Raw genomic sequence first — 7,865 nt, forward strand, 5'->3', positions numbered from 1 at the left:
TTCATATATTTGTATTATATAATATATAATATCTTAATTTATGTATATATACAAATACATAAATTACCCATCCTCAGGTATTCCTCTATGGCAACACAAAGGATATATATATGAGGTTTATTTGGCTCATAATAAGACACACTGCTATGGGTCATGCACTGGCTATACAAAATGGAGAAGACATAACCTATGCCTTCAAAATGATAGCAGTGTAGTGGAAAAAATGGAGAGTTAAATCAAATATTTAGGTTGAGAAATACAATAATAAAGGTATACACTGAGTGGCAGGGGAACAGAGAGGAGGAGATTCAGAATGAGACATTTCTTGGGTGTGAAGAGACTTGACTATTATGATGTAGACTCAGTATGCGACAGGATGCAAAGTTCCAGAATGATGCGTCTGTTTGAAGAAAGTTGCCAAACTGCTGCATATGGCTATTGCAAAAATTAGAACTGGTAACTGAGTATTTGATTCTCCATTTTAAGATTTTATTTTCTAATAAATGCATTTGCAGTTTCTAAAATATATAGCTATGTGACACAACTGCCTATAAGCCTCCCGGATCTGACCCACTTTCAAAATACTTTTCTATGTCATTTATTTCACTCCAAGTTGCTGAGAAAATCAGTGGACCCGTGTGAAGTTAATTTTGTTTTTGATAAGGTTAACATGACTTCTTTTGGGGGCCTTGAAATCCCTGGGAACTATTTTCTAAACTCTGATTTAATCCATTTATGTTTGGTCAGTGTTTGTGTTTCATCTTTTGTTAAGTAACTTTAAACAAAACTCATAATTTGTGTATATGTGTATTTATATATGATGTATATCAGCATATATCTCTTTTTTCCTTAAAAAGAAGCTAAGAAAGATTATGTTTGCATAGGCTGCTATTAACCCAATATGTGAGCGTGATGTCGAAAATGTTTTTCCTTTACAGATTCTACTAAAATGGCAAGACTTTCCTGAAACAACATTTAGTATTTGTTTTTAAAACAAACCCTGGGTTTATTTTGTAAAATCTCATGAATTTTTTTCTTCATCTCATATCCTTTTTAGGGCTGCTCTATGCCAAAGGAAACAAGATTAAGGCAACGCAGGAAGAGTTCTGGTTGGCAATCAGGCACAATGGATATATCTTGTGTGGGATTTGAAAGGAAGAATAGAAAAATCTACATGAGTACTCTTGGGGGAACAGAGTAAGTTAAAATTCTTAAACTCTTTTCAAATGGTAAGTCAGACCTTAAAAAAATAGTCTAGTCCTCAAATTGATAATAACTTAAATTTAGCTCAAAAGCTTCTTTAGAAAAGGAGGAAATCTGAGTCTTAAAAATCTTATAAAATCCAGTAGCAATACTAAAGCTGGTATTGACAAAACACTTAAATAGATCTGTTCCCTGAATGTTTACTTTTGTGGTTCAAATAGTTTAAGACGTAGTGTACCCTGGGAATTTTTCTCTCTTTGCTTTAAGTATTAACAGTGCTTGAAATAAAATATGTTTATGATGAAACCTAAGAGAATAGATTTCTATTGAACCCTCCCCTCTGCCCCCAGTGCCCCCAGTCACTGTCCTCAACTTCAGAATGCATCAAGGTTTAGAATTTGCTTTGATGTCAATAGAAATACTGCATTTTGCAGAGACACATGGGCATAAAGTGGAGTTAAGTTTAGGAAAGACGAGTGCTAGTGCCAAGAATGTGTATCTAACTTTGAAAGTATCAAGGTACACATGATACAAATATCTTCTCCAAAATATATTCAAGACCCTTTAAGTCACATAGATTCACATTTTCTACCACCTCTCTGGAAACCTAATAACAATAGTTTTGGATTTCCCTATACGTCCATGGGTGCAAATCGGAGTTGCACTATTCAGGCATCTGTTTGGATAGGTCAGTTCATATGAGCCAGTGGATTTTAATAACCAAAAATTTAAAATTAAAAGCTGTGAATAAAACATAAAATATTACATTGGAAAATCTCTATGGCAGTTTGAAGACATTGCAGTCTCTTGAAACTGAATTAGTAAGAGAAGGCAGACGTTATTTGCAAATTTTTGTGGCTTTACAAGAAAATAAATAGTAATGATGCTGGCTACCTTGAGTAAGGAACATTAAGAATACCTCTCTGTGTGGATGTGTATTCGTTTGAAGCAAACTGTAAAATTCACACCTTCTCTAGAATGTCCGGATGGCCTGGCCAATTCCTGGCAAGTTTTCAAAGAATGTTTGGTGACATACTCTACTTTTGTTTCGTATGCTCCTTCTTTTGTATGTGCCAAAGTTCAACTTTGGTCTTGGTGTTTGGCCACAAATAACTCCTCAGCCTTGGATTTGGCTTCAGCTATTGGATAACCGAATAGTGAATGCCTACTACACTGTCACTTGGTTTAAAATTTCCAATAAATAATGATGCCAATAAGCATTTGATACCATAGATAATCATCACATCCAATATCAGAAACACAGAAAGTTATATTATTTGATTTTATTTTTGATATCTGAATATGCATTATAAATAGATAGAAGAACATTCTAGATGTAAGTTGATGTGGAAAATTTCCTTAAATGTTTTCTATGTTGAAAATTCATCAATAAGTTGATATGTATTAATGTTATTTCAAAGGTAAAATACTTCGATAATTAATGATCGGTGTAAAATTGTACGTATAGTGTGGTTAAGAATTTTAAGTAATTAAAAATAAGGGAAGAGCACTTATAGCATTAAACCATTTTAAAATATGTTTGATTTTTAATTGTTTAATTTCAATTAGAATAGCAATTAGGACAGGAATCTTTCAAGGAAAAGTCTTACTTGTTCATATTTTACAGCTTATGAAAATGAATTAATAAGCAGAATGTCCTAACAAAGCATATTTAATTAAACATGAGAACAATACACTCCATACAAATTAATTTCTTACAGTTCTGAATCTATGGAGACTAAACATTTAAATAAGTTTGTGAAAATTATTGCCGTAAACTGCCTAGCATTTTCAGTACTGAAGATAAAGAATTTATGAGATTTGCCCAAGCTGTGGATTTTAGCTATGAAATTCCGTGAGGAAACACAAGAACAAAAGTCTTCCAGAATTATATTCTGTCCTGTACTATGTCAATAGTAATATTGCTGAAAGTATTCTATTTATATACTATATATGGGATGTTAAGAGGGGACTATTTTAAAAAGTTGGACAGCAAGATGAAATAATGATGAATTCCATGCTTCTGCCTTACTCGTTGCTTAGAGATTCCTAAGTTTTACATAGTTGACATTATAGGGAGTCAGGCTGAAAACCCATTTCTAGGCCTGGGCCACCAAGAACAGGCACACTTCCCGGGCCTGAGGTGAAGTAGCACATTGCACCTGGGTAAGCAGTACCTTGGCTGAGCTAAGCAGCTGCACTTGCCAGAGCTGGACTGAGATAGCACCACCCGTTCTAGGGAAGCAGTGTAGAGGCTGAGCTGAGACACCCCATGCTACAGGCCAAACAACTACAGAATCTTGCTTCCCTGAAGCTGGACTAGCCCCCTAACATCTGAGCTTCCGAGACACCCCCTGGGAGCAAGAAGCAGCACAGCAGTGACTCTATTCCCAGGATGGAGTGCAATCATTGCTGTGTTGCTTCTTGCCTTCCCCCACTGGGCTCGAACAATAGCCATGCTCAGTCATTTTAGGGCACTTGCTGCTGCTGCACCTGGCCTCAACCTGGGATACTGCTGAGCCCCATCATCCTAAGGTCTAGATTCACCACTACATGGTGTCTCATCTGCAGGGACCCAAGTTGCCACTGAACCCTATTATCTCAGGTTCCTGAATCACAACTGTACCCTGCACTCCAGGCTTAAACCCACAGAACTCTCTTTCTCCCTTAGAGTCAGGCCAGGTCTGTGCTCTGCCATCCATACTATACCTATACTGGACAACTACAACTATACCTCCTGGACCTGAGCTGCTGCAGGGTGCATCAGAGTCAGATCCTTGTGCCGTGGGCAACCTACCTCCAACTCTGACAGAGAACACCAACCTGCACCTGAAGATTTAGGTGCCACTACGGATTCACAAGACCCTGAGCCTAGGCCCTGGCTCCACAGCCACTCTGAGTACCTGCACCCAGAACTAGGACCATGGCAGCCCTTGTAGGCCATATTAGATTTAATACTAAGAGAAATATTCCCATCTACATCTCTCCATTATATGGAATGCAGGCGGAGGTACAGAAAACCCCCAAATCCCATACCTCTGAAGATATTTACAATCTATGGCACCACTGCTGTTACTACAAATTTCTACCACATAGGCCACTGACACACCCAAAGTTATTACTAATGTTGAATGCAGCTAAAGAATCTAAAAGACTACCCCTACACACAGCTGTATGTGCAGGGGTCACCATTCCTTTCCCAAATGGTGCTCTAAGACTCAACAACAGATGAAAGTGTTTCTCTACAAAAGACACTCTAGAAAATCTGAAAAAGGTGATTGTTCTATCAGATGCATAGACAGCAACATAGAAACACAAGAAATATGAAAAAGCAAAGAAATATGACACAACCAAAGAACATAATAAGTCCACAGTATTAGATTCCAATAAAAAGGAAATCAACAAATTGTCATAAAAGGAATTCAAAATAATGATATTCAGGAAACTCAAGGAGACCCAAGAAAATACAGACAATTCCTAGGAAGACACTTCATGATATGAACATGAAATTCATCAATGACATAGATATCATAAAAGAAGAATCAAACAGAAATCCTGCAGCTGAAGAATCCAATGGATGAAAAATTTTACATACAATAGAGAGCTTTAACAGCAGACTTCATCAAACAGAAGAAAGAATTTCTGAACCTGAAGATAGGTCATTTGAAATGATACACTTAGAGAAAATCAATATAAGAATGAAAAAGCGTCGAGAAGTCTACAAGATTTATGAAATGGCATTAAGCAAAGAAATACTTGTATTATGGAATTTCCAGAAGGAAAATAGATTTAAGAAGGCATAGAAAACTGATTTAATTTAAAAAATTGCTGAAAACTTTCTAAGTCTGGAAAGAGATATGGACATTCAGATCAAGGAAGCTCAAAAGTCCCCAAATATGTTTAACCCAAAAAGGCCTTCTTTGAATCACATGTTAGCCAAATTGTTAAAAGTGAAAGACAAAGAATTCTGAAAACTTCAAGAGAAAAACATCAAGTTACATATAAGGGAATGCCCATTAAACTAACAGCCGATTTCTTAGCAAAAATCTTACTGACAAGGAGAGAATGAAATGGTATATTCAAAGTACTGAAAGAAAAAAGTTTGGCAGCCAAAAATACTATACTGAGCAAAGCTATTCTTCAGAAATGAGGGAGGAAGGAAGTCTTTCCCAAACAAGCAAAAACAAGAAATTCAGGCCGGGCGCGGTGGCTCATGCCTGTAATCCCAGCACTTTGGGAGGCCGAGTCTGATGGATCACGAGGTCAGGAGATTGAGACCCTCCTGGCTAACATGGTGAAACCCTGTCTCCACCAAAAGTACAAAAAGTTAGCTGGGCGTTGTGGCGGGTGCCTGTAGTCCCAGCTACTAGGGAGGCTGAGGCAGGAGAATGGCATGAACCCGGGAGGCAGAGCTTGCAGTGAGCCGAGATGGTGCTACTGCACTCCAGCCTGGGCAACAGAGTGAGGCTCCATCTCAAAAAAAAAAAAAAAGAAAAGAAAAGAAAAGAAAAGAAAAGAAATTAATCACCACTAGATCAGCCATACAAGAAACATTCAAGGGAGTCCTGTGTTTGAAAGTGAAAAGATAATCATCATCATCATGCAAATGTGCAAAAGCATAAAACTCACTGGTACAGCAGATTCACAAAGGAGCATGAGAAAAGAGTCAGATACTACCACTACAGAATACCACCCAGCTGCAATGATAAACAATAAAAGAGAAAGAAAGGAAATAAGGATATACAAAACAACCAGAAAACGATGAACAAAATGACAGGAGTAAGTCCTCATCTATTGATAATAATCTTGAATGTGAACAGATTTAATTCTCCACCTGACTATACTGTATGCTGCCTTCAAGAAGCTTATTTCACCTGTAAAAACACATAGAGACAAAAAGAGAAAGAATGGGAAAAAAATTCTGTATAAATGAAAGCCAAAAACGAGAATGAGCAGGAGTAGCTATACTTAAAGAAAACAGTCATTGATTAAAAAACCATAAACAAAGAAAGTCATTATATAAACATAAAGGGATCAATTCCACAAAGGATATAACAATTGTAAATATTTATGCTCCCTATACTACTGCACCCAGATATATAAAGCAAATATTGTTAAATCTAAAGGGAGAAAGAGACTCCAATGCAAAATTAGTTGAAAACTTCAACACCCCACTCTAAGCATTGGACAGATCATCCACACAGTAAATCAACAAAGAAGCATTGGATTTAAACTGCATGGTAGAACAAACAGACCTAACAGACTTTTACAGAACATTTTATTGAACAGCTGCTGTATAGACATTCTTTTCATCAATGCATAAAGCATTCTCCAGGGTAAACCACAGATTAGGCTGCAAAACAGGAACAGAATAAAGAATTTAGATATAAATTTATGCATTTTAATCTAGCTGTCTTTTGACACAGGTGCCAAGAACATGCACTGGGGAAAGTGGAGTATTGCACTCTTCAATACTCCATTAAGGGCCGGGCCTGGTGGCTCATGCCTGTAATTCCAGCACTTTGGGAGGCTGAGGTAGGTGGATCACAAGGTCAGGAGTTCGAGACCAGTCTGGCAAATAATGATGAAACCCTCTCTCTACTAAAAATACAAAAATTAGCTGGGCATGGTGGCATGCAACTGTAGTCCCAGCTACTCGGGAGGCTCAGGCAGAAGAATCGTTTGAACCCCAAAGGCAGAGGTTGCAGTGAGCTGAGATCGTGCCACTGCACTCCAGCCTCTGTGACAGAACAAGACTCCGTCTCAACAAAACAAAACAAAACAAAAAACAACAACAACAAAAAGCCTCCATTATTTATTTACAACCTTTTGCCAGAACCACACTGTCTTGCTTACTGTAACTTTGTAGGGAATTTCAAACTAGGAAGAATGAGTGTGCCAACTTTATTCTTTTTTCAAGATTGCTTTCCCCATTCTAGTTCCTTTGCATTGCCACATAAATTTGAGGGGTATCCTGTTAATTTCTGCAAAAAGAAAAGTAGTTAAGATTTGGATAGGTATTGTGTGGAATCTGTGGATAAATTTCAGGAATATTGCTATCTTAACCACATCAAGTCTTTCAATTTATGAACATAATGTCTTTTCATTTACTTATGTCTTCTTTACTTCATTTCAACAATGTTTGTTGTTTCCAATGTACAAGTCTTAACACGTTTGTTAAAGTTATTTTTAAGCATTTTGTTTTTTTTCTGAGGCAATTGTGAATGAAATTTTTCTTTAAATTTTATATCTGGAGTCTTCACTGCTATTAGATAAATACAGTTGGTTTTTGTATATTGGTCCTGCAATTTAGCTAAAGTCACTGATTAGTTCGAATAGCTTTTCAGGCGTGTGTGGAACCCTTAGGACTTTCTTCATTTAAGATTAAGTCACACCTGTAATCCCAACACTTTGGGAGGCCGAGGTGGGCGGATCACGAGGTCGGCAGATCGAGAACATCCTGGCTAACACGGTGAAACCCCTTCTCTACTAAAAGTACAAAAAGTCAGCCAGGTGTGGTGGCGGGCGCCGGTGGTCCCAACTACTCGGGAGGCTGAGGCAGGAGAATGGCGGGAACCCGGGAGACGGAGGTTGCAGTGAGCCGAGATGGCGCCACAGCACTACAGCCTGGCGGACACAGCGAGACTCTGTCTCACCAAAAA

This window comes from Rhinopithecus bieti, unplaced genomic scaffold, assembly GCF_001698545.2.
Source record: "Rhinopithecus bieti isolate Rb0 unplaced genomic scaffold, ASM169854v2 scaffold_51968, whole genome shotgun sequence".
Taxonomy (NCBI): domain Eukaryota; kingdom Metazoa; phylum Chordata; class Mammalia; order Primates; family Cercopithecidae; genus Rhinopithecus; species Rhinopithecus bieti.